Consider the following 25004-nt stretch of genomic DNA (forward strand, 5'->3'; position numbering starts at 1 on the left):
CCGGTTGAGTGTGTGGGTATGCCTCTGATGCTGCATCATGTAGTGTCTCAGTCAGTAAAGTAGTGCACTCCTCTACTGAGAGGCCTGGAGCAACTGTGCATAGACGATCCCAGATCGCCTCTGTATAAACCGAGTCAGTCTCTGGTGTAAATGTATAACTGGTGTGTGACCTGCCTCCTGATTTCTGGGCTGTACTAAACTGAAAAGATACGGACAGTGTCAAGAGAGCATGATCCACTGCTACGCCCACTGGTCTGGCTCCCACTGTGAAATCTTGAATACAAGGAATAAAGCTCGGCTGTGTCATAACATAGTCCACTGTACTGGCCCCATGTCTGTGTGGAAAGCATGTGAAGCCTGCTGCTCCAGGAAACCGCTGTAAGCCATTAAGTATGGCTAGCCCATGTGTAGTCGTCATCTCCGTGAGGTATCTCCCATACTCAGTCTGCTCTCTGTCATGTGAGCATCTGTCAAACCCCAGCTCACCCACATCCAACTCTCTAAGCATCTCATCTAAAGTGTCGTAGAAGACTGTCTGACAGTTGCCCGTTCGAGCATTGAAGTCTCCTAGGAGGATGATATCACCATCCCTAGAAAACTCCCATATATCATCATCTAGAATTGAGAAAGGCGACTGCCCTCTGGATACAGCATATACTGACGTACTGGGGGGGAAGTAACATATAGCAATATATAGAAATCGACCTGTGTCAGCTCTCAGCCTCACCCACATGTATCTAGCCTGATCATCTCTCCGTACAATATGTAGTAGTGGCTAGGGGTGGGTAGGAGCGAGGGTAGGGGTGGGTAGGAGCGAGGGGGGAGAGGGGGTAGGGGTGGGTAGGAGAGAGGGTAGGGGGTGGGTAGGAGAGAGGGTAGGGGTGGGTAGGAGCAAGGGGGGAGAGGGGGTGGCTAGGGGCGAGGGGGAAGTAGGGGTTGGATAGGGGGGAGGGGAGATAGGGGGTGGGTAGGGGCGATGGAGGGTGGGCTTGGGGTGGGTAGGGACGAGAGGGGGAGTACCTTGTGAACTCACAGAAGAGCTACAAGATGACCAGGCTAACATCAAAGCGTGCCTAAACTCTCGAATGACAGCTATATTGACCTCCTTGAGCATAGTTGTGAAGATTTCTCTAAGCTCGAGTGTCCCCATTTGGCCCCTCTATCCCCCAATCCCTACCCACCCCCTATCTCCCTATCACCTATGCTCTCCCCCTCGCCCCTACCCACCTCTCCCCGTCTCTCTCTCTCACCTCTTGAAGAGGAGCACAATGAGAGAGATCCAGCAACAGCGGAAGATTACAGATTACTTTCAGTCACAAACAGAGGAGTCCGAGCAGCCCCAACAACATAACAACACTAGAGGCACCACAAGCATATTGCTTGATCAAGCGATAGAGTTGGGGCGGTCCCGTCGCCCACGGATGAGGGGGCCCTCTTGACATCGACGCAGATTGCGAAAGAGGATCCATACCATTGTAGCAGGCTACAGTGTCACTTTCACAAGACACAGTTACAGTTAGTACAGTTGGTCTAGTTGGTCTGGTCTATTCACACTGGACGGACACTCTGGGCAGTGACACGTGGCAGGGATACGGATGGTGGCCTAGTGGCCACATGCCTAGTGGACATGTGGCCAGGTCACACTTAGCTGGCTGACATTTATGGACCGTTGGTGGCTCTGTATGACGGTATCTATGAGTAGTAGCCGTTGGGTCATTATCATCATCTTCCATATATGGTCCAGTCGTCGTCGTCTAGAGTAGTGAGTCTTACACAGAGCACTGCTTCACCATCCTTGCACATCTGAGCCTCGACACCCCATTTGTACCTGTGAGTCCCGGGCTGGAGCTGAGTGTGTTGCCAAGCCAGAGTCTGTACATGGTTCTTTGAGCTAGTCGAGTCCACATGTTTTGGTCCACTGTTGTGTCTCTGTTGTTATCCATTGTTTCTGTTTGAGAGAGTTTTTATTTGTTTGAGTGAGATTGTCACGCACATTGCACTGAGGGGCACCCACACTGTAGAGAGCACGACACATTATCCGCGCTACAACCATACTGTCACAACATAGGAGCCATCCTGACAGAGTGCCTACCTTGGAGGACATTGAATCTATATATGTATATGATGCCTCGACTGTCAGAGAGCTCCATTGTATTAGCTCACCCTTTGTATTCCCCTTGTATCAGCTTTCACCCCACCCCTACCCACTATTTTCTTTTCGGTTCTTTCTTCTTTTTGTACCCAGATCTCGTATTAGATTCACCACATGTAACCTTTTGGTCTCATAGGTCATTTTGGCCTTTTTGAAGACGTTAATACTACATTTCATTTCATTTCATTTCTCTCTCTGCAAGACGCCCAACCAGAGTACTGACCATGGAGGAGGTTGCTGAGATTCGACAGCGACTGATGAGAGATTTCATCTGAAGCCCCCCTCCCCCCTGTATCTCGTCTCAATCCCGAATCAACTTAAGATTTATTTCCTTTCTCCTCAGTGTTTTATTGTTAGTTCTTTGTAACTTTGTAATTTCCGTACTCAGCCATGATATCAGATTCACCAATTGTAACTTTTTGGTCTCATAGGTCATTTTGGCCTTTCGAAGACGTTAAGATAACATTTCATTTCATTTCATTTTCATTTTCTCTCTCTCTCTCTGTGTGTGTGTGTGTGTGTGTGTGTGTGTGTGTGTAACTTTCGGGTCTCATAGGTCACTATGGCCTTTTGAAGACGTTAATATAACCTTTCATTTCATTTCATTTCTCTCTTTGTATCAGATCCACCACATTGTAACTTTCTGGTCGTATAGGTCACTTTGGCCTTTTGAAGATGTTAATATAACATTTTATTTCATTTCATCTCTCTCTCTCTCTCTCTCTCTCTCTCTCTCTCTCTCATTATATACGGTTCTTGGACAGAAACCCCTTCCAAACCCTACCAAGCCTTGCCCAGCTACGAGCACTTTCTTTACACCTGAGATGGTACAGAGGGCCATCGTTAGGATGAGGACCGGGAAGGCATATGATCATGACGGTCTAGTAGCGGAGCACTTTCTACATGCCAAGGATATGCTGATGGAGGTTCTCACAGTGTTGTTCAATCGTGCCATGTGTGAGGGATTACCTGAGACTTGGAGGTTGTTCAACATTGTGCCCATCTTCAAGGCTGGTGACCCTATAGAGCCTGGGAACTACCACACTATTATGGTTGGACACACATTGGCACGGTTGTATGCATCTATTCTGGGGCAACACTTGAGTAATTGGGCAGAGGGCGAGGGTGTACGAGCAAAGGGTCAAGCCGGCTTCAGGAGGGGTTTCTCCACTCTTGATCATATTCTGACACTCAGGGCCATCATTGAGGAGGGTAGATCACATGGGAGATGGATCTATTGTAGCTTTGTGGATTTTCGCAAAGCATTTGACATGGTACCAAGAGCTCGATTGATGCGCAAACTACAGGAGATGGGGGTGCCCATAGAGGTGATTTGGGGGATTATGGATTTGTACAGATCAGAGATGGGACATGTACGCACTCCAATAGTAGTTCACTCTACTATTGGACTGAAACAGGGCTGCCCAATGTCTCCTACTCTATTTGGTATGTATGTTGATGAGGTGTCTGATTACATTGACAGAGAGGGTGACAGGGGTGCCCAGCTGGCAGGGACGTGGATCCCATTGTTGCTATATGCTGATGATATTGTGCTGATATCTGACTCACCAGAAGGTATGCAACGACATTTGGATGCACTACGCAGTGTTGCAGAGGATAGTGGATTGTGTGCAAACCTAGGTAAAACCAAGGTTATGGTGTTTAACACCACACCGCAATGGGTCAGGAGATCAGTACCTACTTTCAAATATAGTTAGGAGATTGTGGAGTATACAGATGCATACACTTTACCTGGGGGTAGTCTTTACTGGGCCGAGATTTTCTTTGAGAAGAGCAGCAGAGACTCGACTAACTAGAGCTAGTGCGGCTCTTGGAGGAATGGAGAGGATGTGTTCGCAGGTTCATTTCCAAGAACCTAGGACAAAGTTATGGCTCTTTGATACTTTGGTTGCCTCTACTATGTTATATGGGGTGCAGGTTTGGGGACCTGCTGTAGGCCAGGATGGTTGGAGGCGTATGGAGAAGCCCCTGATATCTATGATCTCTCGGCTGATTAGAGCCAAGGCTTCCGTACCGCATGATATCATTCGAGCGGAATTAGCTGCCCCCCCCCCTATGGAGATTGAGGCGCTTACTAGATCAGTCTCCTTTGTACACAGTTTTTGGGATACTACCAGAGATAGATATGCCAGGGTGGCTCTAGAGTCCTCCAGACAATTAGCTCTTAATGGGGATACATCATGCTGGTATGCGCAGATGGCATCATGCTTTCAGACACATGGTTTCACCATGGACAGGTTGTCACCTTTTCAATACTCTCTACAGGCACCCCTGAGGTCTTTGACGCGGGTAGAGATTAATAGACTCATTCGTCAGGATCTAATCCAGCTGGACAAGAGGAGGACATGGATAGAGCCGATACAAGAGTTGGGCACAAAGATGGCTTTCTATAGAGAGCATCTTCTCCACCTCACAGGGGATGGGTTTGTGATTCAACCGGTCTTGGGCTATATCTACTTGAGTTACACAGGCATAGAGAAACTTTACTGAGGAGAGATGAAGAGAGACAACCCCAGAGACAGATCAGATTTCTTTACACTAGAAGTTATACACCCAGAAGAACAGACAGAGGAGCAACCAACAGTGGAGAGGTCTGCCCGCACTACTGGCATTCTCATAGACCAAGCATTGGAGCTAGGGAGATCTAGACGACCCCCATGGAGAAGAGGAGCTAGACAGTTTCGAAGGAGACTATAGCAAAGGATTCGAGCCATACTTTTTCGTCGTCCAGAATGCAAATGAAGATGGATCTCTATGAAGATGGATCTCTACTTCCTTCCTATATTGCCTACACATTGTACTGCTTAGTTCACACATTTCACGCCTTTCACCTTTCACACCTATCAGCTTAGTTTAGGGTTCCGCAGTATTTATATCTTGTTATCCTAGTTTAATTTATTTTGTTAATCTGACTTTGTATCAGATACACCGCATTGTAACTTTCTGGTCTCATAGGTCACTTTGGCCTTTTGAAGACGTGAATATAACATTTCATTTCATTTCTCTCTCTCTCTCTCTCTCTCTCTCTCTCTCTCTCTCTCTCTCTCTCTCTCTCTCTCTCTCTCTCATTGTAACTTTCTGGTCTCATAGGTCACTTTGGCCTTTTGAAGACGTTAATATAACATTTCATTTCTCTCTCTCTCTCTCTCTCTCTCTCTCTCTCTCTCTGCCCCTGCCCCTGCCCCTCCGCGCCATCTCTCTCTCGCTGCCTTGCTGCCCTTGCCCCTCGCGCTCCCTGCAACCCCCCCCTCCTCAGTCTATCGCGCCCCCCCCCCCCCCCCCCCCCCCCCCCCCCCCCTTTTCTAATTTAATTTAATTTAACGTATCTTTATCTTTTTCTCTCTCGTCCATACTCTATTGCATTTTTTCTTTTCTTTCATTTTTCATTTTTCTTTCTATCTCTCTCTCTCTCTCTCTCCCCCCCCTACCCCCCCCCCCCCCCCCCCGTACAGCTTCTCTCTCTCTCTCTCTCTCTCTCTCTCTCTCTCTCTCTCTCTCTCTCTCTCTCTCTCTCTCTCTCTCTCTCTCTCTCTCTCTCATTCTTTTCAGTAGGCACGCATTATTCTCCACGGCTGCGTGCGGCATTGGGCGATCTAACATAAGCTTCATACGTAGACGATCAGGCTTCTAACCGCCTTCTGACTGGCAGCTTAATCACAGCTCCGGGGCTGCAGCAACGAAGAGGGAGCAGAAGCTGGCGGTCAGATACGGAGGCGAAAACAATGCAGACAGAGAAATCATACGTGTAGACGGAGGCAAGAGCGTACGGGCGGCATCATCCACTCAGGATTCAACGGAAATTCTGCGTGCGAAATGGTAAGTGAGCCCGAGACATCTCTTGAACGACAAAACATGGAAACAATCTCCCCTGCACAGGACACGGAAGCCGTCAATGTCTCACCTGTTTGCAAGTCGCGAGCAAAGAAAACCTTCATGCTCACGAACAAGCGGATGGCGCAGATGGAGAGGGAAATGAAGGAGTGGAAAACAGAGATGGAAGGATGGTGGAAGGAGAAGGCCAACCTCCTTCAGATGGTCTTCAATGAAGGCGCATAGTGGAAGAAGGAGAAAGAGAGCCTTAACGCAGAAATACAGACACTCAAAGAAGAAGTCTTAGCCCTCAAACAAAATAACCCAAACGCCGAGATACGGACACTCAAAAATGAAGTCCCAGCCCTTAAAAAGGAGCTTGCCGATAGAGTAAGCAGTGGGCTGGAGGAAGGTGAATCTCAGTCCTCAGTAATAGATGAAATCAAGGAAATCAAGGAACAGGTAAGGATGATCATAGAGGAAGAGAAACTGAGTGTGGCAAAAACGTGGGTGAGCTGGGACTGGACAGATGCTCAGATGATAGAGAGCAGACGGAGTATGGAAGATACCTCATGGAAATGATGACTACACATGGATTAGCCATACTTAATGGCTTACAGCGATTTCCCGAAGCAGCCGGTTTCACATGCTTTCCACACAGACATGGGGCCAGTACAGTGGATTATGTTATGACACAACCAAGCTTTGTCCCCTGCATTCAGGATTTCACAGTGGGAGCCAGGCCAGTGGGCATAGCAGTAGATCATGCTCTATTGACACTGTCTGTTAAATTTCAGTATAGTACAACCCAGACACCAGGAGGCAGGTCACACACCCGCTATACATTTACACCAGAGACTGATTTCGTTTATACAGAGGAAATTTGGGACCGTCTACTGGAAGGCACAGCTCGCACAAATAGTACAGGCCTCTTAGTGGAGGAGTGCACCGATATACTGACTGAGACACTGCATGGGGCTGCATCAGTGGCATACCCACACACTCAGCCTAAGAGACGACATTCTGGGAGCATGCCCCAGAATAGTTGGTATGATGAGGAATGTAGAGAGATGAGAGCCCAGCTTCAGAGGGATCTTCTGTTAGGAGTCATCACTTACAAACAGTCTCGGATTGCTTTCCGACGCCTTGTGCGACGGAAGAAGCGAGCTTACCTAGCTTAGATGGAGCGAGACTTATATCAGATGTTCTTGAGTAGGGACTCAGGAGAAGCATGGCGACTATTCCATGAGCACTCTCCTACCCCAGTGATTACTTCACCTGATGTGTGGGGCCAATATGCGACATCATTATATACGGTTCCGGGACAGGAATCCCTTCCAGACCCTACCAAGCCTTGCCCAGCTACGAGCACTTTCTTTACACTTGAGATGGTACGAAGGGCCATCGACAGGATCTATTGTAGCTTTGTGGATTTTCGCAAAGCATTTGACATGGTACCAAGGGCTCGATTGATGCGCAGACTGCAAGAGATGGGGGTGCCCATAGAGGTAATTTGGGGGATAATGGCTTTGTACAGATTAGTGGTGGGACATGTACGCACTCCAGAAGGGGTATGTGATTTAGTTCACTCTACTATTGGAGTGAAACAGGGTTGCCCATTGTCTCCTAGTCTATTTGGTATGTATGTGGATGAGGTGTCTGATTACATTGACAGAAAGGGTGACAGGGGTGCCCAACTGGCAGGGACGTGGATCCCATTGTTGCTTTATGCTGATGATATTGTATTGATATTTGACTCACCAGAAGGTATGCAACGACATTTGGACGCACTACGCAGTTTTGCAGAGGATAGTGGACTGGGTGTAAACCTAGGTAAAACAAAGGTTATGGTGTTTAACACCACACCGCAATGGGTCAGGAGATCAGTACCTACTTTCAAATATGGTAAAGAGATTGTGGAGTATATAGATGCATACACTTACCTGGGGGTAGTCTTCACTGGGCCGAGATTTTCTTTGAGAAGAGCAGCAGAGACTAGACTAACTAGAGCCGGTGCGGCTCTGGGAGGAATGGAGAGGATGTGTTCACAGGTTCAGTTCCAGGAAACTAGGAAAAAGTTATGGCTCTTTGATACTTTGGTTGCCTCTACTATGTTATATGGGGTGTAGGTTTGGGGACCTTCTATAGGCCAGGATGGGTGGAGGCGTATGGAGAAGCCCCTGGTATCTATGATCTCTTGGCTGATTAGAGCCAAGGTTTCTGTACCGCATGATATCATTCGAGCGGAATTAGCTGCCCCCCCTATGGAGATTGAGGAGCTCACAAGATCAGTCTCCTTTGTACACAGTCTGTGGGATACTACCAGAGACAAGATATGCCAGGGTGGCTCTAGAGTCCTCCAGACAATTAGCTCTTAACGGGGATACATCATGCTGGTATGCTCAGATGACATCATGGTTTCAGACACATGGTTTCACCATGGACAGGTTGCCTCCTTTTCAATACTCTCTTCAGGCACCCTTGAGGTCTCTGACACGGGTAGAGATTAATAGACTCATCCGCCAGGATTTGATCCAGCTGGACACGAGGAGAACATGGATAGAGCCGTTACAAGAGTTGGGCACAAAGATGGCTTTCTATAGAGAGCATCTTCTCCACCTCACGGGGGATGGGTTTGTAATTCAACCTAGCTATATGGACACGCATCTTTCGCATGGTTTGCGTTGTGCCATTGGCCAGATACGCACGTCCTCACATCAGCTCGAGATTGAGACTGGCAGATTCAGAGGGACACCAGCAAATAACAGATTATGCCGCTTATGCCATCTACAGCCAGAGACAGAAGTACATTACATATGTCATTGCACAGTGTACTATGAGATATGAGGTCGTTTTCACTGTCTATTCAGAGAAGGTTTTGGGCCTGTATCTAGGGTCATGAGTTATGAGGATCAAAGATGTCTTGGGCTTTATCTACTTGAGTTACACAAGCATAGAGAAACCTTACTGAGGAGAGGTGAAGAGAGACATCCCCAGAGACAGATCACAGATTTCTTTACACTAGATACTGTACACCCAGAAGAACAGACAGAGGAGCAACCAACGACGGTGGAGAGGTCTACCTGCACTACTAGCATTCTCATAGACCGAGCATTGGAGCTAGGGAGATCTAGACGACCCCGAGGGAGGAGAGGAGCTACACAATTTCGAAGGAGGCTATGGCAAAGGATTCAAGCCATACTCTTTCGTCGCCCAGAGTGCAGATGAAGATGGATCTCTACTCCCCTCCCATATTGTCTTCACATTGTACTGCTTAGTTTAGGATCCCGCAGTATTTATATTTTGTTATCCTAGTTTAATGTATTTTGTTAATCTGACTTTGTATCAGATACACTGCATTGTAACTTTCTGGTCTCATAGGTCACTTTGGCCTTTTGCAGACGTTAATATAACATTTCATTCTCTCTCTCTCTCTCTCTCTCTCTCTCTCTCTCTCTCTCTCTCTCTCCAAAAGTCCAACATTAAGGAAAGAGACGAACTGTGAGGATGGCCGTCAAAACAAATGCTGCTGCTCCAGCCTTTGCGCCTGCCTTCGCCCCTTCTATTCTACCATACATGAATAGTTTGCAATAAGTCTCTCTCTCTCTCTCTCTCTCTCTCTCTCTCTCTCTCTCTCTCTCCACACCCGCGCCATCTAACCAGCTCTGCTGAACCCACGCCACCCTCTCGCTGCCCTACCTGCGCCACCTAACCAGCTCTGCTGAACCCACACCTCTGTTGCCCTGCCGTACAACCTTGCCGTACACACCCCTCCCCCCCCCCCCCCCCCCCCCCCCCCCCCCGCCAGCCCTACCCTCAGACTGCATTGCTCTCTGCCGTACAGCCCCACAACCCCCCCTCTTCCCCCCCCCCCCCCCCCCCCCCCCCCCCACACAGGTATGAGGTTCAACATTTGGTGACCCACACGAGCGCCCCTCCTTCACTCCACCCTCCCATCATGGAACCCCTTGGTAAGAGGGAGGTGGAGGAAATGATAGCTCGGGCCATCTCCCAGGTCAAGAAGGAGGCCGACAAAGCACTCAACACAGAGATGCGCAAGTTGTCGGACAAAATTAAGCAATTGGAAGAGGAGAGGAAGCAAACGGAGGAGCAGATTAAAGTTCTCACTGCAGAAAGGGATGCATGGAAGATAGCACACGCTGAAATTCAGCAGGAGTTCACTAGAGAGCTTCACCGCATACAAGAGGACATACATCATATGAGAGGGGTAGCACGAGAAGAAGGTGAAATCTCCCAAATAGAGGAACTCAAAGGACTGAAAAAAGAGTGCATAGCGGAGCTCAAGGAAGACATGATACAGGAATTAGATGCAAAGCAAGGGAATTGGATCGAGGTAGTAAAGAAAAACATCAAGAAAGAAGTGCGGGAAGAGAATGCGAAAGAAGATGTGATAAGGGTTCAGGACACACTGGAAGAGGAGAAGCTACGTTATGGACGCAGGATAAACGTGCGTATTACTGGACTCCCAGAAGGGGCTTCACCCGAATCAGATGTGCAGGAGTTTTGTCGGAGCATGGGATACATGACCATGCCATTCACACGGGTCTAGAGGGAAGGGAAAGATGCAACTAGATCTAGAGCTCTTATTTTACAGATGCAGTCTTAGGACGACAGAGTTGCTTTCTTTCGAAAGCGAGCCATTCTACGTGGGCGGCCCGGTGAGACCATATATATGGATGAGGACTTGACCAGGATGCAGATTGAGCATAGGAGAGCATGCATGCCCCAGATTCTACAGGCCAGGAGGGAGGGCAGAAAGGCCTTCTACCGTGATGGTAGGGTCTTTATCGATGGTCGCCCTACTAAATAGGGCCACGTGGCCTATGAGACATCAGTACAACCGAAGATATTGATTAGAGGAGCAATATGGTACTGCAATGGCTCTTTATGGACGCGGCCAGACATGCTAGAGGAGGTCATGGAGGGGCATGATATCATATGTATCACAGAGACTCATGAGAGCCCAGAGAGGGGACTACCTCGTATTACCGGATTCCGGATTCCAGTGGGAGTCAGCTTTCCGGCATACTACACGCCAGAGTATAGCTAGAGGGTTGGGGGGAGTGGCTATTTTATTTAGACATACTCTACAGAGTCACATTCAGATCATGAGTAGGGATGAGGAGGCCAGATATCTATGGGTACGTCTTGAGATATCATCAGAGGTGGATTTATCTAGCCATTTGCTATTTTCCTCCACGTGGATCTAGATACACGGGTCAGGAGGGTGCGAGACAGGTCAGAGATAGTGACTCCCCATACGCGTCTCTATCGGAGGATATCCTACATTACTCCACACTCGCAGAAGTCTTCCTCATGGGGGACTTCAACGGCCGCACCCAGACCAGATAGTGTGAGATATATGACATGGAGCAACCCGATATTATGAGGACTCTTGACCCGGAGGAGATGGGGATCGGTAGATCTTCAGACGACACAGGCCAGGATACCACAGGATATGGTAGACACCTTCTAGAGTTGGGCAGCAGACACCATGTCGTTATTTATAACGGGATGCATCGATGGCCAGATTCTACCGGAGTGACTTGCTTCCCACATGGAGGAGGGGGGAGCACTGTGGATTACATATTGGGACCACTATCTGCTGCACACTTATTACAGTCATTCAGTATTGGACGCTGCCCACTGGGAGCTGACCACACCTTTCTTAGCTTTGTACTCTCATCCTCCGTCTCACTTGACACTCCTCCTACACACACTCACACCACGATCCACTTTACTCCACATGTCTACATTGATCATCTCCACTCACGCTTGCTCTCTCTTGACCCTCATGCCCCACTCGACACACTTACCACACAATTCACACAGATTCTCCATGATTCAGCTCTCCATAGTTTTCCTCATAGCACTCACACACACCCATCTCGAGTGGGGTCTATGCCACAGAATGGCTGGTATGATGATGATGATTGCCGGGAGCTCCGCAGAGGTCTTCGCACAGCAGAGGCTCGTGGCGAGATCACACACAGACAGGCACAGAGGCGCATGCAGTCCCTTATCCGCCGTAAAAAGCGGGAATGGGAAGAACGTCATTATTGGGAGTTATATCACTTTCTCATGAGTAGAGATAGTGGAGAGGCCTGGTGACGCATCCGTGAGCGAGGGCGCCCGACACCTATACATGATCCTCACCTTTGGCATGATTATGCAGAGCGCCTCTACCAGATACCAGGGCAGCCACCTATACCCACACCACAGAGACCACGACCGATTACAGCATCATTCTTTACATCACATATGGTGAGCAGAGCCATCTCACACCTCCGGCATGGACGAGCCAGAGATCAGTCTGGATTACAGGCAGAGCATTTGATTTAAGGGAGAGATACCCTAGCACCACTTATTGCTCACCTCTTCAACAGGGCTCTAGTAGAGGGATTCCCGGACTCGTGGACAGAGCATACCATTGTGCCTATCCACAAGTCAGGGGATGTTCTGGACCCGGGCACATATTGCACTATCATGATTGGGCCCATGCTGGCCAAGTTATATGGAGCAATATTGGAGGAGGCATTGAGCACTCTAGCCGAGACGGAGGGTCTTAGAGCTCCAGGCCAGGCAGGATTTCGGCGGTCTTTCTCTACCATAGACCATATCTTCTCTTAGATGTCAGATTGATCAGACTCGATTGAAGAAGAGGAGATTGTATTGCTGCTTTGTGGACTTCCGCAAAGCTTTTGATACAGTACCTAGAGAGAGGTTATTCAGACGACTGATGGATCTGGGTGTGGGTGAGGAGATGATTTGGGGGATATATGCATTGTATGAGCATGTTTCGGGCAGAGTCAGATGTCCAGGAGGTATATCAGACACTCTTGTTAACACCATTGGGGTGAAACAGGGGTGCCCTCTTTCACCTACACTATTTGGACTCTATATTTATGAGATTGTGGACTTCATTCAACACAGAGGAGGAGATGGAGTGGAGATAGGCGGGACTACAATACACATATTGCTCTACACGGATGAAATAGTGCTAGTAGCAGAGTCTGTTGAGGGGCTACAACGACATCTTTCAGCGCTTGATGATTTTTTCTTACAGCGAGGGCTTTCAGTGAACCTTGGTAAAACCAAGTTTCTTATCTTTCATACTTCAGCACAGGCCAGGAGCACAGGTCAGGAGGCAGAGTGCATTTATAGCAACAGGAGGGAGCATTGAGATTACAGGGTCATATTTTTACCTTGGCGTGACCTTCACAACAGCATCAAGGGCATTCTCAATGGCACAGGCAACTAGAGACAGACTCACTAGAGGGTATTCAGCTCTGGCATTGATGGAGAGACAGTGCCATCAGGCACACTTTTAGGAGCCCCGTACAAAGGGGTGGCTGTTTGATACACTGGTCACACAAGCACTTATGTATGGCGCTGTGATATGGGGCCCAAGGCTAGCTGCTTCTGTATGGACTCTAGTGGAGCGACCACAGATACTCATGATCTCTAGACTCATTCGCACCAAGCCCCCAGTACCACATGACATCATTCGAGCCGAGCTTGCTGCACCACCTATGCTGGTTGAGGCACTTTTTCAGACTGTATGCATGCTGCACAGATTTCAGAGCATGGACAGAGATCGTATTGCATACCGAGCCTTCTTGGCATCACAGGACATGGCATTGGCAGGGGATAGGACCTCATGGTATGCTCAGACACGGGATTGGTTTTTTTCTCAGGGACTGGATATTGATAGACTGCCGCCACTACAGTACGACACTCAGGCCCCCACCTATTCCCTCACACGATCTGAGAGGAATAGGGTCATTAGACAGGAGATATGGCACACCTACATTCAGAGGACATGGGTTGACCCAAGACATAAGCTACCATAAAAAATGCTACATTACCGCGAACATTTTCTACAGCTATCAGAGCAGGGGTTCATTGAGGACCCCCTATACATGCAAAGATATATGCCACATCACCTTCGGGTGGCCATTGGGCAGCTTAGAGTGTCCTCGCACCAGTTGGAGATTGAGAGGGGTAGAGCCAGAGGCATACCACGAGATGAGCGTATATGTCCCATTTGTCATACAGAGGTGGAGAGTGAGGAGCACTTCATGGTGAGATGCCCAGCTTACTCGGAGCTCAGAGTTCAGTTTGGTATAGAGGATACACTCTAGCAGTGTATAGCGAGGAGTGACCAGATCCAACTAGGCCGCTTCCTGACCACTGCTTTTCGCAAGCGTGAGTAGATTCTACAGCCACGACAACAGGCAGGTGCGAGTACACAGCGGACTATTACAGAGTTCTTCCAGCGAGAGGTGTATAGCCAGAGACCTCCGACTCACACGAGCGGGCTCATGCTTCAGCAGGCCGACACCCAGAGAGCGCGTCGTAGACCACAAGTCCCTTGCTATCTGAGACGGCGACCACATCACGACGAGGTATTGAGGATACGGGCACTCTATCAGCACCACCCGGAGATGAGGTATGCATCTTCGCATTGGACCACCAGGCTGCAGGAGGCTCTTCGACCACCCTCCCCTATGTATGACATTCTCCACCCACCCCCTATAGTATGCTTTTAGCTGGACATTGCCCACCATCATGTGGCCTTGTATTATAATGTGTAGTCATTTTCTGCTGTGCCAGAGCTACACACGTGCCTATACTGCTATGCTGCACACACAGGATAGCCACTATTTGCGGAGTCGGAGCTACCACCCACTCTCATACTCATTCACAGTAGGCACAGTCGGTTTATTCTTTCTTTTCTCTCATTTTTACCGACACCCAGATCACCTCTTTGACACTTTGGTGTCTGCATTGCTCTATGGAGAAGAGATATGGGGGCCTTCATTGGATCAGCACGGGAGAACAAGTCACACTAATGGATGGGGTGACATGGAGAAGCCTCTGGTCTCTATGATCTCGAGGCTCATTAGAGCCAAGGCTTCAGTACCACGTGCCATTATCTGAGCAGAGCTAGCTGCCCCCCCCACTAGTAGTTGAGGTGCTCACCAGATGTGTTTCCTTCATACACTGCATGTGGGAACTTCCCAGAGACAGATACACCCACCTTGCACTTGAGTCCTCTCGACAGTTAGCCATGCAGGGAGATATAACATGTTGGTATGGGGAGATGACGTCATGGTTCCAGGCACATGGGTTCAATATAGACAGATTGCCTCCCTTCCAAAACTCACTGGATGCACCCTCTCTGACTCTTACATAGTCTGAGACCACCAGGCTCATCCGCCAGGACCTGACTCAGCTAGACACCAGGAGGACATTGATACAGCTAGCACAAGAGCTGGGCACGAAGATGGATTTCTACACAGAGCATCTTCTCCAGCTTATGGCGGACAGCTTTGTGACGAGTCTCAGATACATGGACACCCACTTGTCCATGGATACGCACATCTTCACACTAGTTGCGGATCGAGATTGGGAGATACATCGGAGTACCAGCAGAGGCCAGGACATTCTCCCTGTGTGACATGGAGCTTGAGACAGAGTTACACTACACATGCCACTACCCTGTCTACTACGAGATACGAGGCTGCTTCTACTGCTTGTTCAGAGAGGGCTTTGGACCACTCTCCAAAGTCATGAGATATGAGGATCAGAGATGCCTGGGTTTGTTTCTGCTCAAGCTGTGCAAACACAAAGAGATCCTGATGAGAGGAGAGGCTAACTAGTCTCAGAGACACATCACAGGCTTCTTAAGAGTAGACACTGGACACCTGGAGGAGCTACTACCACAACAGATCTTGTCGCCTCACACCAGAAGCACACTGATTGATCGAGCGACTGAGCTGGGGAGATCTAGACGCCCATGACTGCGGAGGACTACACAACATCGACGGAGGCTACTGTAGCAGGCTACAATGTCACTTTCATAGGACACACAGTTAGTACAGTTGGTCTAGTCTGGTTCACATTGGACGGACTCTATGGGTTGGTCAGTGACATGTGGTAGGGATACGGACGGTGGTCTAGTGGACATCATGGCCAGGTCACCACCACTCAATTTGGAGATACACTTAGATGGTTGACATTTATGAGCCGTTGGTGGCTCTTTATGGTGAGACATATGAGTAGTAGCTGTTGGGTCGTCACGATCATCTTCTTCATATATAGTCCAGCGTCGTCGTCTAGTGTAGAGAGTCTATACACACAGCACGTTTGCACCATCCCTGCACATCTGAGCCTCGACACCCCCATTGTACCCGTGAGTCCTGGACTGGAGCTGAGTGTGTTGCCACGCCAGAGTCTGTATCGGTTCTTTGAGATAGTCGAGTCTATATGTTCTGGTTTGCTACTGTGTCTCTGTGTTGATTAGTTGTTATCTATTGTTTCTTGTGTTTTCATTCTGTTTTGAGTGAGATGTCACGCACATTGCACTGAGGAGCACCCATTGTAGAGAGAACGACACACTATCTGCGCTACATGTGCTCTCATTTTTGGCACGCCGGTGGACCTCAACTCAAGTCTCACTCTCTCTTGAGGTATAAATCGAGGAGCTAGCTGGTTTTTACCTAGCTTCGCCTACTTTGCCTTGCACTGGGCAGTCTGCTAGTCTAGTCCTCTCGCCCTGGTCCACAACCAGCTCTTGTCCTGGTCTAGGCCTTCCTCGTCCCTGGTCTAGTCCTTCCTCGTCCCTAGTCTAGCCAGGTGGTCTAGTCACTTGCCTGGTCTAGTAGAGTCTAGACTTGTGTTCAGCCAGTTCAAAGTCTTCTTGCCCAAAGCTAGGTTGGGTTTGTGGTCACTGCATGACACATACAAGGCGGTCATTAGAGCGTCAAAGCGCACTACTGAGTCCTTAAAAGTACTACAACAGAAGACTTGGTACCTAGTAGAAGTCCACCAACCTCATCAACCCTACCTCCACCTACGGCATCACCCATTCCTCCATCCGGTTCTACATCTTCTAGGTCACCTTCCCCAGTAAAGCTCTCTCCCATTTTGTTACAGCAAGCTATTGATCAACGGGCTCTTGAGCAAGAGGCCATGGAGGCGTTGACCAGTGTTTTGGCCAAGGTAAACATCAAGTTTCCTACTTTCAAGGGACTCTCCTCAGAAGATGCAGACGACCACGCAAGAAGGTTTGTATCTCTCTGTAGAGGTCGTGGTCTTAATAGAGAAGATGCTTATTTGGTAATCTTTCCATCTACCTTGGATGGCTTAGCAGATAAGTGGTACAATCAGTTTGCAGAGAACCATTTTGCAACTTGGGCAGCTTTAAGACAACAATTCTGTGCAGCATTCAGGCCAGGTGACTACCAGGAAAAGGTTTTGGATAAGTTGGCCAACCTCGTGCTCCAGCCAGAGGAGACTTTTGTAGAACTCATGTCTAAAAACAAAGTCTCTGGTTGCGAAGCTTCCTCAGCAACCAGGGTAATTTATGGTTAAGAAGTGGGTGGAAAAGGCTCTTCCCAAAACCTCCCAGCAAAAACTCCGAGTCTCCGACCTGATGCCACTCTGTAGGAGTTTGTCGCGGCTGCCTACTAGGATAGAGGGAGCTAGGAATCTGTTCACCAACTCCCCTCAGGTAGAGACCCCCTCAGTGTTTTCAGAAAGTCCTTTTGATCCGTTAACTTCTTTACGGAACTGGAAGCCCTAGAGTTACAACGAGCTCTTCAAGAGGAGAGGTTGTAACAAACTATTGACGTGGCAAAACCCTAAAGAATGGAGTCAACTTGCAGATGTCGGCCGAGGGGTCTAAACCCTAAGAAGAACAAGTAATAGAAGAAGAAGCCCTACCAACTTATGGGGACCCCGTTCGATGGGGCCCCAAGTGACATAAAGGAAGAAAATATAGCAAGATCCGGACGCATGCAAAAATTGATGACGTGGCAGATTTCCAAAAATTGCGCTGGCATTATGACTTGGCAGGCTGTACGGATTTTCGCGTTTTGCGCTCGTCGCTGATGAGTGGCAGGCTGTACGGATTTTTGTAAATTACCCTGGAAGCTTTTGGCATTGCTTTTTGGACCAGAAACTTTTGAGTTTTGAAGGCTTTTCACTATAACTGCTTTTCAAGCCAAGGGCCTTTAAATATGAGGTTAGGGCTCATTCTCTGGCATGCTTCCTGGAGAAGGTGCAGAGTCTGGAGTACCGGCTTGTATTGTGTTGATGCAATATAAAGAAATACCGAAAGGGGAGCACCAAGGTTTGGGGCCAATACTCTTTGGGGTGGAATTCCGCCACTCCGTGTCGCGTGCTATCTCTCTCTCTTTCAATTGTTATTTAAAGTGCTTAAAGTTGTTCAATCTGTTCTTTTCTATTGGCACGTGGTGCCCGCCTTGTGACAGTGGTATCAAAGCATCAGGCGTGTGCTTTTCTGAAAGCATACCGGTCCTACAACAGAGCAGACAGAGCTATTGGAATTTTATTTGAGGTATCTTCGCCCTCCAACCCGGACTTATTAGCCACTCCCACCCTTACTTCATTGCGCATCGAGCGTGCTCCCGTCTTCACCGCTCATGTCTTACAGGGCATAGGCCATAAAGATCACTTGCAAAGAAGGATCCGATATTTGTTTCGAGTCATTGTTTTTCTCAAAAGCAGTGCCATGCAGATGTTGATGTCTATAGCTACCAAGCCGCACACTCCAAGTAGATTATAACTTGAAATTTCTCGACATCTCTCAGTAGATGTCTCTTCACGAGCAGATGACCTTGGAGGTTCGGTGTGATTGCTATCTCTTGGGACTACCATCGCCGCCAAAGAAACACTGTTTGTCCAAGAGCTGATAGACCATGCTGTGCTTGGCTACGACCTCATGGAACCCTAATTTTTGGTGTAGGTTTTAAGATGGAAAGTCAGTCGACTTTTTGAGCTCGACTGATGTCGAGATTGATTTTTAAGTTTGAGTTCTGTTTGATCTTGTTTGGTGATCCTGTTTGGAATTTGTTTGAAATGGATGCTATCTGTTTTAAACCTGTCTTGGTGCCGATTTGAATTGTTTGATTCTAATTTTAATACTTGTTTCAATAATTGGTGATTTTACTCTCGGGTGGAGAAGTGAGAAATATTGTTTTGATATTGTTTGAACCTCGGAACGACGCAGGCCGATGCTTGGGGAGCGTTTCGTTGTATGTTTGAAAACCTTGGAACGACGCAGACCGATGCCTGGGGAGCGTTCCGTTGTATGCTAGAAAACCTCTGAACGACGCATGCCGATGCCTCGGGAGCGTTTGGTTGTATGCTTGAACCTCCAAGCGACGCAGACTGCGGTCTAGGGAGTGTTTGGTTGTACAGTCCTTTGAGCTCATGACCCGGACCTTTTTAGGTTATTTGCAGGGGGAGTGACGAGGTAGTCGTTGAGTAGCTTCATACCGCAGACCGTTTGTCTCGGGGAGTGCTCAGCGGCGCTGTTTGTTGTGTCTTGTAACATGCATATGTAAGCATTTGTGTTGCATTGTGATGTGCCAATAACTGAATATTCCTAATTGGATGAGATTGCCTGGGTATGTAATTTTTTAGTGCATCAAGACACCCGTGGAAGATCAATACGGTCTGGGTGTGATGGCTAATTTCACTACGTCGGAATATCAAGAGTTCTGATCTAGACGAAAGGAGAAGCTAACTCCTTGATCAAAAGAGCAGAAAGGAGAAGCTAACTCCTTGATCAAAACAGCCAAAAGGAGAATCTAACTCCCTGATCAAAAGAGCACAAAGGAGAAGCTAACTCCTTAATAAAAAGAGCAAACTGATTGTCCCTCAGAATTCTTTTTGAGCTAACTTGAGTTGTTTTGCAGATATGCTGTAATCGCGGACGATTACTCTCTTTCAAGAAGGGGAGATGTAACAAACTGTGGACGTGGCAAAACCCTAAAGAATGGAATGAACTTGCAGATGTCGGCCGAGGGGCCTAAACCCTAAGAAGAACAAGTAATAGAAGAAGAAGCCCTACCAACTTATGGGGACCCCGTTCGATGAGGCCCCAAGTGACATAAAGGAAGAAAATATAGCAGGATCCAGACACACGCAAAAACTGATGACGTGGCAGATTTTTGAAAATTGCGTTGGCATGATGACGTGGCAAGCTGTACGGATTTCCGCCTTTTGCGCTGGTTGATGAAGTGACAGGTTGTACGGATTTCCGTAAATTACGGTGGCAGCTTTTGGCATTGCTTTTTAGACCAGAAGCTTTTGAGTTTTGAAGGCTTTTCACTATAACTGCTTTTCAGGCCAAGGGCCTTTAAATATGAGGTTAGGGCTCATTCTCTGGCATGCTTCCTGGAGAAGGTGCTGGAGTACCGGCTTGTACTGTGTTGATGCAATATAAAGAAATACCGAAAGGGGCGCAAGATTTGGGGCCAATACTCTCTAGGGTGAAATTCCGCCACTCTGCGTCGCGTGTTGTGTCTCTCTCTTTCAGTTGTTATTTAAAGTGCTTAAAGTTGTTCAGTCTGTTCTTTTCTATTGGCATGTGGTGCCCGCCTTGTGACATAGGTCCTTCTCTCTTCGACAGGAGAAGCCTCCACATCACGAGGCATTGGAACAGATCAAGCGCGAGCTACCTTGCCCCTACCCACACCCCCTACCCAAGCCTCGCCCCTACCTACTGCCTTCTCGCCCCCTAACCACCCCTAGTCTCCCCTCAACATCCCTCGCCCCTACCTAGTGCCACCTCGTCCCCTGCCCACAACTCTCGCCCCCCTACCCACCCCTTGCCCCTGCCATACATGACCCGAAGAAATCCCTTTGCTGCTTCTCCTCACCCTCTCCCCCGGGTAGGTACTTTCACAATGTGTAGGCTCTTGTCTTCAGCTTGAGGAGATGCAGACCTTCCATAATTTAACAATCAAGCAGCCCTCTGGCTTTGTTAAATTGTTCACAGGAGAAGGAGAGCGACACAAAGGGGGAGAGCAAGTTTTCTATAATCTGATCACAGCAGACTAGCAAGCTGAAGAGCCGCTATTTCCTTGTGGCTTTCAAGCATTCACATGGTTGTCATCCTGTTGCTGTTAATGCTTTTTGTTCTGCACTCACTATGGAGCTTAACCTTATTTGCGGTGTTACTCGGTCTTATGGTCATCCCTCTTTTGGAGAAGAGTGCTATTGCACAAAGATGCAAGGTTCACCTGCAAGCATGGACCAGGTCATTTTTCTCTCACTATGGTTATGGAGGATAAAGATGCGCTGGATCTAGACCAAGCATGTCTCTTTGCTGTGGAGCCTCATTCTGTTTTGCCAATTGGGATTCTTGGACTATGCAATCATACTGGGTTCTGGCCTATTCAAAGGCTTAATGCGTTTGCAAGCAGTGCAGTATTTTAAACTCCACTTTTGAGGCATGTAAGGTCATGGTTGGGCCTAAAACCTGCTTCACGAAAGATGTACGGATGCGGTACCTAGTGGTTCTTTTTCACAATTGTAGTATTCCTCTCACCGAGACGGTGAGCGGTCTTGTGGCGGGCAATCTCTAGCCGGCTAGAGTGTCACTTTCACAGGACACATAGTTAGTACAGTTGGTCTAGTCGGGTTCACACTGGACGGACTCTGTGGGCTGGGGAAAGACACGTGGCAGGGATACGGACGGTGGTCTAGTGGACATCGTGGCCAGGTCACCACCACTCAGTTTGGCATGGATGAAGTGCTCTGCTACCAAACCATCATGATCATGTGCTCTCCTTGTCTTCATCCTATCAATGGCTTTCCTTACCCTCTTGGCAGTAAAGAAAGAACATGTCTCCGGGCATGTCTCTAGTGGGTCCGACAGAGGTGGTGCCCTCATGCTGTGTAAAGAGATGTGGCATATTCCCCCCATGTCTTAGTGGAGGTGACCGCTGGTGGTGGTGAATTCTTTCGTGGAATAGCCTCCATGCTTCGCCCGAGTCCTGACTTATAAATAAGTGATACAGATCCCGCTCTAGCTGAGATAGATAAGCCCCTTTCTTTCGTCACACTAGGCGGCGAAAGATAATCCGTGACTTTCTATGTGTGGTAATTCCCATGAGCACTTCCCTCTGTAATTTGATCCTCGTCTCTCTACACTCCTCATCATACCAACTGTTCTGGGGCATGCTCCCAGATCGTCTCTGTGTGAACAAGAGTGAAGAAGAGGTTTTTTTCCCCCCCCCCTCCCCCCTCTCTCTCTCTCTCTCTCTCTCAGAGTGCAGATGAGGATGGTTTCTAGTAGTAGTATCTAGTTCTTTTGTACCCAGACATGGTATTAGATTCACCATTTTGTAACAGATTGGTCTCATAAGTCATTTTGGCCGTTTGAAGACGTTAATATAACATTCATTTCATTTCATTTCATCTCTCTCTCTCTCTCTCTCTCTCTCTCTCTCTCTCTCTACACGGGCAAAGATTCTCTCTCTACCCTTTCTCTCTCTCTACGCTATTCATCTGTTCCTCTCTCTATGTTTTTTTTCCCGTTCTCTCTCTACGCGATTTCCCTCCTCTTTCTCTCTCTACGCGCTTTTTTTCCTCTTTCTCTCTCTACGCCCCTTTTCCCCCCTCTTTCTCTCCCTACGCGTTTTCCCCCCCTATTTCTCTTTCTACGCATTAGGTTTGGGAGTTGCAGTAAGAGCGTGAGGATGCAGCGGGAAGAGTAGGGGGCGGGGGCAACAGGGGGGAGCAGCGCGAGGGGGTGGAGCAACAACGTGCAAGCAGGAAGAGCGAGAGCAGTGAGCGGGAGCGGGCGCAGGGCGCAGCACAGAGCGGGAGAGAGCGAGAGCGGGTGCAGTACGAGAGCGAGAGAGAGAGAGAGAGAGAGAGAGAGAGAGAGAGAGAGAGAGAGAGAGAGAGAGAGAGAGAGAGAGAGAGAGAGAGAGAGAGAGAGAGAGAGAGAGAGAGAGAGAGAGAGAGAGAGAGAGAGAGAGAGAGAGAGAGAGAAATGAAATGAAATGAAATGTTATATTAACGTCTTCAAAAGGCCAAAATGACCTATGAGACCAATCAGTTACAAAATAGTGAATCTAATACCATGTCTGGGTACAAAAGAACTAGAAAAGAACTAGAAGTGGAACAAAATACTACTACTACTACTACAATCTAAAACTACGTGGGTGTAGCAGCTGATACAATAGGTACCCGGTAAACTGGATGTAACAGTGTGTGAAACAAAGATGGAAGAAATGGTGAGGATCCATCCTCATCTGCACTCTGGATGTCGAGAGAGTATGGCTCGAATCTTCTGTTGTAGTCTCCGTCGATGCTGTGTAGCTCCTCTCCTCAGTCGCGGTCGTCTGTATCTCTGTAGCTCCAATGCTCGGTCGATGAGAGTGCCAGTAGTGGTCGAATGAGTGTGGGACGAGCTCTGCAATGGTGGCTGCTCCTCTGGCTGTCCCATATCTAGTGAAAAGAAATCTGTAATGTGTCTCTGGGACTGCCTCTCTCTAGCTCTCCCCAGTAAAGTGTCTCTATACCTGTGTAACTTAAGTAGATATAGTCCAAGACATCTCTGATCCTCATAACTCATGACCCTAGATAGAGGACCAAAACCCTCTCTGAATAAGCAGTGGAAACGCCCCCGTATCTCATAGAACACTGTGCAATGACATATGTAGTGCAACTCTGTCTCTGGCTCTCTCTGGCATAATCGGCATATCCTGCTGTCTGCTGGTATCCCTCTGAATCTACCAGTCTCAATCTCGAGCTGATGTGGGGATGTGCGTATCTGACCAATGGCACAACGCAAACCATGAGACATATGTGTGTCCATGTAGCTGGGTCGAATCACAAACCCATCTCCTGTGAGGTGGAGAAGATGCTCTCTATAGAAAGCCATCTTCGTGCTCAACTCCTGAGGCGGCTCTATCCATGTCCTCCTGGTGTCGAGCTGGATCAGGTCCTGACAAATGAGTCTAGTGATCTCCACCCGTGTAAGAGACAGCGAGGGTGCCTGAAGAGAATACTGGAAAGGGGGCAACCTGTCCATGGTGAAGCCATGCGTCTGAAACCATGAAGTCATCTGTGCATACCAGCATGAAGTGTCCCCCTGTAGAGCTAACTGTCTGGAAGACTCAAGGGCCAGTCTAGCCAAGGGCAGTACGAGAGAGAGAGAGAGAGAGAGAGAGAGAGAGAGAGAGAGAGAGAGAGAGAGAGAGAGAGAGAGAGAGAGAGAGAGAGAGAGAGATGAAATGAAATGTTATATTAACGTCTTCAAAAAGGCCAGAATGACCTATGAGACCAAACTGATACAAAAGTGGTGAATCTTACAAAGTCTGGGTACCTTAGTACTAAAGTACAAAGTGTGAAAATAAATGTGAAAAACTAAATACAAAGTATTAAATAAACTTCTTAGGAGCATTCTGGGTGTCTGGCTAGAATGCTTCTAATCCTTTATTGTCTCCTCCGGTGAAGTGTGCTTCTGCATCTCGGTCGTGGTCGTCTCGATTTCCTAAGCTCAATCGCCCTGTCAATGAGGGTGCCTTTGGTATGGATGTGGGTACTCCTTTGTGCTGGCTGTTGGTCTCTTGCTTCTCCTTCCCCTCCTGCTTCTCTCGCTCAATTGCCCTGTCAATGAGGGTGCCTTTGGTATGGATGTGGGTACTCCTTTGTGCTGGCTGTTGGTCTCTTGCTTCTCCTTCCCCTCCTGCTTCTCTCGATCCGAAGAAATCTGTGATCTGTCTCTGAGGCTGTAGTGCTCTTTGTCTTCTCATTAGATTATCCGTGTGCCGATGTATTTCCAGTAGGTACAAGCCTAAGCATCTTTGATCTTGGTATTGCATGACTCTATCTAGAGGTCCAAAGCCTTCTTTAAATAGGCAATGGAAACGTCCACGTATCTCATAGTATACGGTGCAATGGCATATGTAGTGTAATTCTGTCTCCGGCTCCATTCCGCATAACTTGCAAATTCTTCTCTCAGGTGGGATTCCCCTAAATCTGTCAAATTCAATTTCCAGCTGGTGTGAGGATGTACAAATCTGACCAATAGCACATCTCAAACCATGAGACAAGTGGGTATCCATGTAGCTCGGGCGAGTCACAAATCCATCTTCAGATAGCTGTAGGAAGTTTTCTTTGTAGTCGGCCATCTTCGTGCCCAATTCTTGTGTAGGGTCTACCCATG

At 48.2% G+C, this 25004-nt stretch overlaps 1 protein-coding gene and 2 pseudogenes across 2 annotated transcripts in view; 2 read left to right on the plus strand and 1 right to left on the minus strand.

The window, feature by feature from the left end:
• Positions 1-25004, minus strand: part of LOC147444499 (callose synthase 3-like) — a 283316-nt gene that overhangs the window by 71375 nt on the left and 186937 nt on the right. The window lies entirely within an intron of this gene.
• On the plus strand, positions 9942-10814 carry LOC147444500 (uncharacterized; annotated as a pseudogene).
• On the plus strand, positions 12768-14489 carry LOC147444501 (uncharacterized; annotated as a pseudogene).

The sequence above is a fragment of the Adiantum capillus-veneris genome, chromosome 13, assembly GCF_014529385.1.
Source record: "Adiantum capillus-veneris isolate H3 chromosome 13, ASM1452938v2, whole genome shotgun sequence".
In the NCBI taxonomy this organism is placed as follows: Eukaryota; Viridiplantae; Streptophyta; class Polypodiopsida; order Polypodiales; family Pteridaceae; genus Adiantum; species Adiantum capillus-veneris.